The sequence below is a fragment of the Nerophis lumbriciformis genome, linkage group LG02 (genome assembly GCF_033978685.3).
Source record: "Nerophis lumbriciformis linkage group LG02, RoL_Nlum_v2.1, whole genome shotgun sequence".
Classification (NCBI taxonomy): Eukaryota; Metazoa; Chordata; class Actinopteri; order Syngnathiformes; family Syngnathidae; genus Nerophis; species Nerophis lumbriciformis.
The window spans coordinates 32,610,750-32,621,787 of NC_084549.2; the positions used below are offsets into that span (position 1 = coordinate 32,610,750).

General features: G+C 40.2%; 1 long non-coding RNA gene across 1 annotated transcript; it reads left to right on the forward strand.

Moving 5' to 3' along the window:
* The first annotated feature begins 7,524 nt into the window (after positions 1-7,524).
* Positions 7,525-10,685, forward strand: LOC133607729 (uncharacterized). Its single transcript, XR_009815439.1, has 5 exons — positions 7,525-7,590; positions 8,281-8,397; positions 8,770-8,923; positions 9,048-9,144; positions 9,719-10,685. It is a non-coding gene; the product is annotated as an uncharacterized lncRNA (long non-coding RNA).
* Positions 10,686-11,038: the final 353 nt, after the last annotated feature.

The window sequence follows — 11,038 nt, forward strand, 5'->3', positions numbered from 1 at the left end:
CCGAGGTGCAAGTGAATTGGACTGGTCATGGCGTGAAGGTAAATACATGATTTATTTAACACTATAACTACAAAGAAAAGGATCTGAACAAAAGGCGCGCACAGGGGCGGAGGTACAAACTATGAAACCAAAAGACTTGCACGTGGGCAGAAACTATGAACAATTAAACAAAACACTAACTGTGGCATGAATCGAAACAAAACTTACTTGACATGGCATGAAGTGCGCAGAGGTACATAGAGTGTGACAGGGGTAAGAATGCGGGGATGTCGTCAGGACGAACAACAGAAAATGAAAAGCTTAAATAACACAGACATGATTAACAAAAACAGGTGCGTGACTCAAAACGTGAAACAGGTGCGTGACGTGACAGGTGAAAACTTATGGTTGCTATGGTGACAAACAAGAGTGCACAATGAGTCCAAACGTGGAACAAGTGAAACTAATGGGTAATCATGCAAACAAGACAAGGGAGTGAAAAGCCAGAAACTAAACAAAACATGACTTAAAACAAAACATGATTACACAGACATGACAATGAAGCTTCTTCATTAGAGCTGAAAGTCTACAATTCAATATTTATCTATTGAATATATTTAAAGTTCAAAGTGCAAAAACGTGTCGCCAATACTTTTGGACCTATGTTAACATTTATTGGCAAATATATATATATTTTTTAAGTTCCTGATAATGCCCTGGAAAGTTTGTGGCTGCATGGGTACAATCTCTAATTGAATTTAGAAAGGTGAACAGTTTATCGCGCATGTTTGACTCACGCATAAGCAATGAGGTGAAAACCTAATTACTCAAACATCAGCAGGAGGTTATACTCAAGAGTAATTAATCAAGTCATTCTGACTCACAAGAGTTCCATTTTGAGTTATAGATTATACGTATTCTATAACTAAATCTCCAAGGAGAAACACTGAGAAGGCTTTCAGTCTGAAAGCACAATTTATGTTCGTCCCCGCTTACTCTTTGACTGCAGCTCTCTTTTTTTGCACCAACATGTCAGACAGCGCTGAATCAATTTCTCCATTGGTGGCTCAGGTCCGTTTGCATTTTTCAATTCATTTATACTCATCACCTGGAAATAGCCAGAGGCAGAAGCAATCTGAGCATCTGTATTATGAAGATCCTCAAAATCATTTCTTGTCACACTGTTTTGGTTCTGAAAGGACGTTGTCGGCAATGAGGAGAAGGGTGCTCTTTGCTTACAAGCAAACATGGAATAATGGCTTGTCAGGAATAATACTCCTGTATGATTCTTTATTTCACCAAATTCAAACACTTTATTTTGAAGGTTGCAAATATTGTACATATAAGATCATTTTTTGCCTTTGAGTGGGGTCAAAACCTTTATTAATCCATTCATTAGAGGGCAGCCTGGAGTCTTTGCCGGCTGATTTTGGGCAAAATGTGGGTTACACCCTGGACTGGTCGCCGGTCAGTCTGGGGGCTCATATAAACAACCAACAATTTGCATTCATACCTATGGACAATTTAGAGTCTCCCAGTAATAACATGCATGTTTCTGGAATGTAAGACAAAGTACAATCTGACAAAAATCCATGCAAGCATGATTAAAATAGAGCAGCATATAGTAATCCTAGAAATAATACGAATACGTACGCTCAAGACAGACAGAGAGCAATCTGATTGTATGTTGGCTTGCTATGGTAACGGTTACATGCCTTCAAAATAAGATGCAGATACAACATTAAAAACGAATATAAAGAACATGAGAATTTCAACTCACCGTAACGCTGTAGATTTGTCAACCTGGAGTGCGTACCACGGTGATTTATCAATCCTCTAACAATTGTGTCTCAATGTCTTCGGCTATTTCCTCAATGCGCTGAGTCACGGTGCTAGCCTACAGAGGCACCTGTGATATCTTTTTAACAGCAGCCTCTCCTAGAAGTTGACGGCAAATGTCTTTAGCGGCAGGAAGGATCAATTCTTCACCAATAGTGAATGGCTTTTTAGCCTTAGCAATACGATCAGCCACTACGATGCTCCCAGTGCATTCTCATTTACTGATGTGGTGTCCCTCAGTAGTAATTTCTTCTGTTTTTTATGTTTATGTTTTTTTCTTTCAAAATACTCCGGGTGCGTGTCTTTTAATCCAAGGTGCTTGGTCTCTAAGTGGCGAAGCAGTTTTGTAGGCTTCATTTCCTCAATAGAGAGCTGGCCGCCACATATTATGCAAAACGGGCTCGGTGCGTGGGAAACACCTGTTGCGATAAATCCATATTTCAAGTAGGACTCCTGGTATTGTCTGTTAAAAGCTTTCTTTTTGTTGGAAGTCGTAGGCTGTTCTTCTCTTTCTTCCCGGTGCCGTTTACCCTTCACAAATAAACTTTCCAAAGACGTCTGTTTTTTACTCATTTTCCTAGCTGGGTTAAATTTTGCTGCTCAAGTGACCGATATATAACTGAGAGAATCCGGTCATTTTTCAAAATAAAATGCTAAAAAAAAAAAAAAAAAATGGTGGTTGGGGACAACTGCTCTACACAACACCCCCAGCACAAACCCACTAACACACTGATCTGATCTGATCTGTTAAAGTTTTCTTGTGTAATAGCGACAGCCAGGTACAAATAGATACTGTGTAGGACTCAGTGTGGGAAAGTTGATTGGTTCCTTGATCCCGGTTTACAGTCTTAGGGGCCCGCTTCCTGATATTAGCCGCCTCTTTGATCCACCGGTGGAACGTGTTGCTTTCTGTTCTGAGAAAGTTGGCTGCATCCCAGTCTATAAGGTGGTTCTCTCTTTCTTGCAGTGGTTGTATTGGTGAGCGTTCCAGCTGTTGCCTTTTCACATTCTTTCTGGTGGTCCTTTTGTCGTGTGATGAACTGTCTCTCCTATGTATGTTTTATTGCAGGTTAGTCAAGGAATCTCATACATCACATCACACTTTTTGCCAGGGAGAACTGATCCTTAGAGTGTACTAGGATTTGGTGAAGCTTGATGTGCGCGCCGATGTGGTGTTTTCTAGAGAACCTTTTTTATTTTTCTCCTCCTTGTTGTTCTTTAGGACCTCTCTCCTGCCTTTGTTTATTGCCCAGTTGGGGTAGTTGCAGGCTTGAGCACCTGCCTTACCTAGTTCTCTTCCTCCTCTTGACCCTGTTTTCTGTGATGACTTTGGCGCGGTCATACACGTTATGGACTACTGATTGCTTGTGTGCTGTGTGGTGCTGTGATGTCCATAGTAAGTATCAGTCTGTGTGTTGGCATTCGGTATATTTTGATATTGATGCTACCATTCTTAATGTGGTAACATTAAAGGGGAACATTATCGCCAGACCTATGTAAGCGTCAATAGATACCTTGATGTTGCAGAAAAAAGACCATATATTTTTTTAACCGATTTCCGAACTCTAAATGGGTGAATTTTGGCGAATTAAACGCCTTTCTATTATTCGATCTCGGAGCGATGACGTCACAATGTGACGTCACATCAGGAAGCAATCCGCCATTTTCTCACTTTCGTCGGTGTGTTGTCGGAGGGTGTAACAACACGAACAGGGACGGATTCAAGTTGCACCAGTGGCCCAAAGATGCGAAAGTGGCAAGAAATTGTACGAAATTTGTTCAAAATACGAGGGTGTGGGGAAAGCCGACGAAATGGTCAGTCGTTTGTTCCGCACACTTTACCGACGAAAGCTATGCTACGACAGAGATGGCAAGAATGTGTGGATATCCTGCGACACTCAAGGCAGATGCATTTCCAACGATAAAGTCAAAGAAATCTGCCGCCAGACCCCCATTGAATCTGCCGGAGTGTGTGAGCTATTCAGGGACAAAGGACCTCGGTAGCACGGCAAGCAATGGCGATAGTTTGTTCCCGCAGACGAGCGAGCTAAACCCCTGGATGTCTTGGCTCACACCGCTTCTGCCGTCCCTTATGCCACCGAAGATGATCAAGAGAAGAATATCGACCCTAGCTTCCCTGGCCTGCTGACATCAACTCCAAAACTGGACAGATCAGCTTTCAGGAAAAGAGAGCGGATGAGGGTATTTCTACAGAATATATTAATTGATGAAAACTTTATTCATTACTTGCGGTTTTACGTAAATTATTATACATAAACTGTGTTTACCAATAATTTAGCTTAAAAACATTTATTTTTTTCAATCATTCGAGTACATTCGGGTAGTCTTGTGTAATGCAGTATTTTGTGTCTATTTAGGTATGGTTAACCTGAGTGAAGTCTCCCCATTATTTTGTTACAGGTGTTACAGGTTGTTAGTTGTTAGTTTCCTTTAATGCCAAACAAACACATACCAATCGTTGGTTAGAAGGCGATCACCGAATTCGTCCTCGCTTTCTCCCGTGTCGCTGGCTTTCATGTCGTTTTCGTCGGTTTCGCTTGCATACGGTTCAAACCGATATGGCTCAATAGCTTCAGTTTCTTCTTTAATTTCGTTTTCGCTACCTGCCTCCACACTACAACCATCCGTTTCAATACATGCGTAATCTGTTGAATCGCTTAAGCCGCTGAAATCCGAGTCTGAATCCGAGCTAATGTCGCTATCCCTTGCTGTTCTATCCGCCATGTTTGTTTGTATTGGCATCACTATGTGACGTCACAGGAAAATGGACGGGTGTATATAACGATGGTTAAAACCAGGCACTTTGAAGCTTTTTTTAGGGATATTGCGTGATGGGTAAAATTTTGAAAAAAACTTCGAAAAATAAAATAAGCCACTGGGAACTGATTTTTAATGGTTTTTACCCCTTCTGAGATTGTGATAATGTTCCCCTTTAAGATGTAGTCTATATAACATTTCTAGAGAGACAGCCTACATTCCTTTAGAGTGGTGGCAATGGCTTTGGCCTTCAAGTCTTCTATGAAGAAACCACTCATGATGGCTGAGAGGGTCACCCATGGCAAATTCCTCATTTTGTCTGTAAACAAAACAAAAAAATATGTGGACTTCGCTACAAACTTTGGCAACTGGACTGTGTCCTCAACTCTCAAAACCTCTTTTTTTGTTGACAGAGTGTTAGGTCTGCTTGCAGGCAGTTCTGTACTATGCTTATTGTGACATCCACTGGTGTTTTAGTGAACAGAGCAACTAGATCATGTGATATGAGTATCTCATCTGAGTCCAGCCCAGGAAAGGTTTAATTATCTCAACCCGGGCTTTCGAAAGGTTGTATGTGACTGATCCTTTGCTGTCAACAATAGGGCAGAGTGGAACAGGTTTTTTGTGGTTTTGGGGTTCCCATATATTCTGGCTGTTGATGCTAAATAGTTGTAATTGTCCTCAGTTTTTTCTTTTTCTCCTCTGTAGGGCTTTTTTAATACCTCATATGTGTCTTTATCCTCCAGCAGGGCTATCATTTGTTTTTCCTATTGCTTTGTGTCCATGATGACTGTAGTCCTACCTCTGTCTTTCTTTCACACTAATTCATCCACAACTTCTACATTATATAGTGAAGCGGTTCATTTGGTCTACTGATAATACATTTATATAAACAAGGTTTGTCTATAAAAGCCTTTGTAATAAAACTGTTTGTAGCTGACAAGTTTCAGCGACCTTGCCTCTGCAGCCTTCATCAAATGTGTCACGTGATGAGTTGTAGAACCGGGATAAAGGAGCCTACCAAATTTCCCACACCTGGGACACAGTCCCGCTGTCTGACTAACGATTAGACCGCATAGGGCGGCCAATGCTGAGGGACACCGCCATCCCACTACCTCAGGTGGGATGGTACGACCCATGTAACATTACAGACGACGTCACAACAACATCATGTGACATTCTGATAAAGGCTGCATAAGCAAGGTAGCCGAAACTTGTTAGGTACAAACTATTTTATTATTCAAGCTTTTGTAGACAAACTTCCATCCATTTTCTACCATTTGTCTCTTTCGGGGTCGTGGGGGGTGCTGGAGCCTATCTCAGCTGCATTCGGGTGGAAGGCGGGGTGGACAAGTCACCACCTCATCGCAGGACCAACACAGATAGACAGACAACATTCACACTCACATTCACACACTAGGGCCAATTTTAGTGTTGCCAATCAACCTATCCCCAGGTGCATGTCTTTGGAGGTGGGAGGAAGCCGGAGTACCCAAAGGGAATCCACGCAGTCACAGGGAGAACATGCAAACTCCACACAGAAAGATCCCGAGCCCGGGATTGAATTGATTTTTTTTGTATTGTGAGGCACTGTCCCACCGTGCTGCCCAAGGTTTGTAGACAAACCTTGTTTATATATACTTAATGCTTATAATTAGATGCGTCAAATTATCACATTATAGTGATTGTAATTACAGTCATATTTAGCACCTTATATATTTGTAATCACGTTTATCAAATGTTTTCTCTCTAACGTCACTGTTTCCGCTTACGAGTTGCATCATCTTATGCTTGACTAGCAGTATGTGGCACGAAGATAGTATTGAACCACTGTGAAAAATAGGTCTCACTCTGTCTGAATGACCCCTGTAGAGCCCATCAAGATCCAGGGCCGGGAGGTGGCAGTAGTGGGGCAGTACAAGTACCTGGGAGTCCACTTGAACAGCAGACTGGACTGGTAGGACAACTGCAAAGCTGTTTACAAGAAGGGCATGAGCAGACTCTTTTTCCTGAGGAAGCTTAGGTCCTTTAATGTGTGCAGCAAGCTGCTGGAGATCTTTTATCAGTCTGTTGTGGCCAGTGCCCTGTACTTTGCAGTGGTTTGTTGGGGGAGCAGCACCAGCAAAATGGACTCAAACCGAATTGACAAACTGATCCGGAAAGCCGGCCAAACCATTGGCACACAGTTTGAGGTGTTTGTGTCAGTGAGGGACAAACTGCTGGCCATCATGGACAATCCTGACCACCCACTCCACCAGACAATTGAGGGACAGCGGAGTTCATTCTCCAACAGGCTCCTTCAGCTTTGTTCCCACAGTGTTCGATTCAAGAACTCCTTCATTCCGCACTCCATCCAGCTGTATAATCACTCGCCATACAGCAATAGATGATATCTGTCTATTACCTGACACCTTCTATGCAGAGGTGGGTAGAGTAGCCAGAAATTGTACTCAAGTAAGAGTACTGTTACTTTAGAGATGTATTACTCAAGTAAAAGTAAGGAGTAGTCACCCAAATATTTACTTGAGTAAAAGTAAAAAGTATGTTGTGAAAAAAACTACTCAAGTACTGAGTAACTGATGAGTAACCTGTTCGTTTAATGATGACGGGCACAAATAATGCACAAAAACATAAAAATAGCAATGAACAAATTCAGAGCCAGGAATATCTACACTGTAAAAACTCTTTCAGTGGTATTGTCCATTCTACTTTATTTTTAAAAGTATATTTATTCCAATAAATCAATTTATTTTTATTTTTAGAGTTTTTGAGTTATCTATAAGTAAAAAGTGTGAATATTTTCGTAACTTACTTTTTTATGTGATAAAATTAATTTTATTGGACTTCCAACATAAATTGATTTAGCAGAACTCAGTTCAAAGGTTTATATCAGACCTAAAACGTCAGGACCCGCCCACCTGCATGCTGCTGTGGAAGAACAAGCCCAGACACGTTTCTTCACGGAGCCCAAGGAAAACACTTTACCGAACTCATGTAAGTAACAATTTATATTGTTAAAAGTCAGTATTTGCCAGGATTTAAATGTATACATTTTCAAAAGCATGGTTCAATGTTATATTTAGTTTACTACTTTTCCCGCCGACCGCCATTTCGAATGTGCTCTTACCTCCAACAGCTCATTAACTTCAACCAAACATTGTTTATAGCTGTGAAGTTTATAATTAGCGTTTACTTTGCGTGGTAGTTTAATATTTTATTCTTCAGTTTATAAGCAGCCACATTAAAGCTGCTTAACTAGCTTGCATTAAAAGTTTCTAGCAGCTAGCTAGGTAAACTTGACAGAGCTATCTGAAGCCCCCTCAGACCTGCTGCCCATGCACACTCCTAGGCAAAACGCTACTCTTGTAAGAATAACACTCATTGTGTAAGTCTCAATCTCAACATTCCCCCCCCCCCCCCCCAAAAAAATCTCACCAGTAGTCACCATTTAAAGGGTAAATTTTTAAATTTTTCTTCCGTGGGGGCATGCTCCCGGACCCCCCTACTGTTATAGGTTACCAACTTAGACCACCGTGGCTACAAAAAAATCTAGAGGAAATACTGCAAAAGAGTATATTAGGGTGTAAAAAAACCAGATATAAAGGGCTCTCATCAGGCTTATACATCCAAGAGGTTAGACATGAACCATAACTTGTCTTTTTTGTTATCTCTCTCCAATGACAGATGGGATGGCCCTGTAAGTTGTGCAGCACTGTTGTACCAACCAAGAGTGACATTTTAAAGCATTACAGACTGCACCATGGGACCTTTGGACACAGCCATTCCTTGCCTTGCATTCATGTAGGTTGCCCATGCTCTTATACATCCCTTTGCTCTCATCTGTCAAGATGCTAGACTTCTCCTCTCTGACACCACCGCCAGAGAGTCGAGCTCCACTCCCACCACGTTACTGGCCTTCTCTACCAACTTGTCCAGTCTGTTTGCGTCCCTCGCTCTCAGCCCGCTGCCCCAGCAGGCCACGGCGTACAAGAAGGCGCCTGCCACCACCAACTCGTAGAATATCTTCTCTTCTATTCTATTCTATTATCATTCTATTTTTCCTGACCAAGTTTCCATTGTGACTTGGACATGACATACTAGACTCACATTTTGCCTGAAAATGTATACTAATACCCTTAATATCAGTAACGGTCAACATTTGCTGTCTTACAGATTAATGAAGCGTTCCGAAGGTGCACTGCTGTTCCACTGGAATCAACATTTATGTCCCAACTGGACAGGTACACTCCAAAACTCCTGGAGCTCTTCAGTGCAAAAGGAGGAGTGACTGCAGCGCATCAAGAACTTGTTGATGGAACTGACACAGGTGGGTTAAAAGTGGTTTAAAAGTTTAAACTGAATCTGTAATCATGCTCTAATAACGGTATCACAGATTTGGAGTAAAATTGCCTACAAAATTCATTTATTTATTATTCTTCTCTTAACTCTAGGACCCAAGTGCCTCTGCAGTGAAGAAGAGAGATGTGACTGTGAGATGCCTCATAGAGTACGTGGGAGATAGTGGACAGGAGCTAATCTCTGACTACTGTAAGTATTGTTTAAAAGCAGGTTTGGATCAGTCTGATGTACAAGCTTAAATTGGGTTTACTTTTATGTGAACTGACTGAACCAGCAGTTGTCAGGTGGAGGTCGAGCATGCAGCTAGTTGGCAAGAGCCCCAGGATAGCCAATTAGCACAGCACCACAGAGTGATGCCTTTCTGTCTTGTGTTTCTGTTTGCCCTAAAAAAACAATGCAAACAAAAAATACTCCCCTTAAACAAGCATTAAAACATTTACTCTCTCTCTCTCTCTCTCTCTCTCTCTCTCTCTCTCTATATATATATATATATAACATATTACTGTTTGTTTGTTTGTTTTAATTTCCGGTGGTTCTATTCAGGTTTTTTATATGCAAATTAGAAATGCCAATAAAAAACATGTGGCTGGAAATGCATCTATTATACCAAGTTTAATGTGCAAGATCTCAAATTAGAATTCAAAAGTTTTCAAAATGGTCATCACAAAAGTAATCATTATCTGAATTAAATCACACAACTTATATTACTGTAAATATAAAATTAGATGTTTGTTTTTTTAATTACTGTTTTTGTATCTCAAAGGGAACTGCAGAGACCGCTGTTCTTGAGGACCTGGAAATGAAGAATATGAGCATCTACATCTGTTGTGAGACAAATGCAGTAGGAATCATCATTGAGGGAGTACCAGTCCTTACTCATCTTGGAAACCTGGTCAAAGCATGCTGCCTACTTCTGGGGTTGACGTATGCACTTAATCTTGAGTATCCATCCAAACTTTCCAAAACATTTGAGGTGTTTCAAAGACTTTTTGTGGGACTTGACACACTGCGCCCAAAACCAACCCCCAAATTCATGACTCTCAAAAACAAGCTTCTAGCTTAGGCAGTGAGCCATGACTGTCAGCTTACACTTTTGAACAGCTATTTTCTTGTGTCTGTTCAAAATCATTATACATTGTTCATTGAGTGGAATTCTTCAGAATGTTGTAACGGTTTGTCCTGTTCAGGTTTTATACAAAGCTCCAGGTCATCGTTTCTGGTGTGTAAATTAAGTTTTTTTATGTTTTATACACACTAAATTGCCCCACTGTGAAGCTCCAGCTGGTCAGAAGGAGGGATCTGTGAGTTGTTTAAGTTAAAATGTTTCAAAATATACACACTGAAAGACACTACAGTGAAGGTGTTCTGCTTGTGAATTGTTACAGAAGTACAGATAATCTTAATGTTAAATTGTTTTAGCAAGAAACTGTACTGTGAATGTTCTAAGTAAAACTTGAGATGCTGAGGTCATGCATTATTTTACGCACTAAATACTGATGTTCTTGACTGTTAATACTGTCCAGCTTATTGACAGGTTTGGATATGGCTTGTGAAAATGTTTTAATATGTATACGGTTAAAAAAAGAAAACTACTGTGAAGGTGTTCTATACAGCACTTTAAAAAGTTGAGGTCATGCATTCTTGTATAATATGGATGTTGACTGTTCATACTGTCCAGCTCATTGCCACTGTTTTTATATGGTAATGATTTAATAAAGGTTGGAATTTGATATGTTTTGATTTTTTTATTATTCTAAGTAATTATTTTAAGCAGTTTCCATTTTCAAAACAAAGAAAGGGTAAGTTGGTCAAAATTAATAAAATTGAGTACAAAAAATATTTTTTCATTTAAATGTTACTTATTTTAATTAAGTCTTGTGTGTTTAATATGCTGATGTTTTTTTCATTGATTTTACTCAATTTCTTGGCTTTTTCTGTAAACGCAACTTAATCTTTTTGCATAAATCGAAATGCATATTATTAAGTTCTACTTACTCAAAATACCAATTAGTTGACTAAACTAACAAAAATTGCTTGGAAAATGTTGCCTTATTTTTATTGAGTTAGATCTAGGCAACAGTTT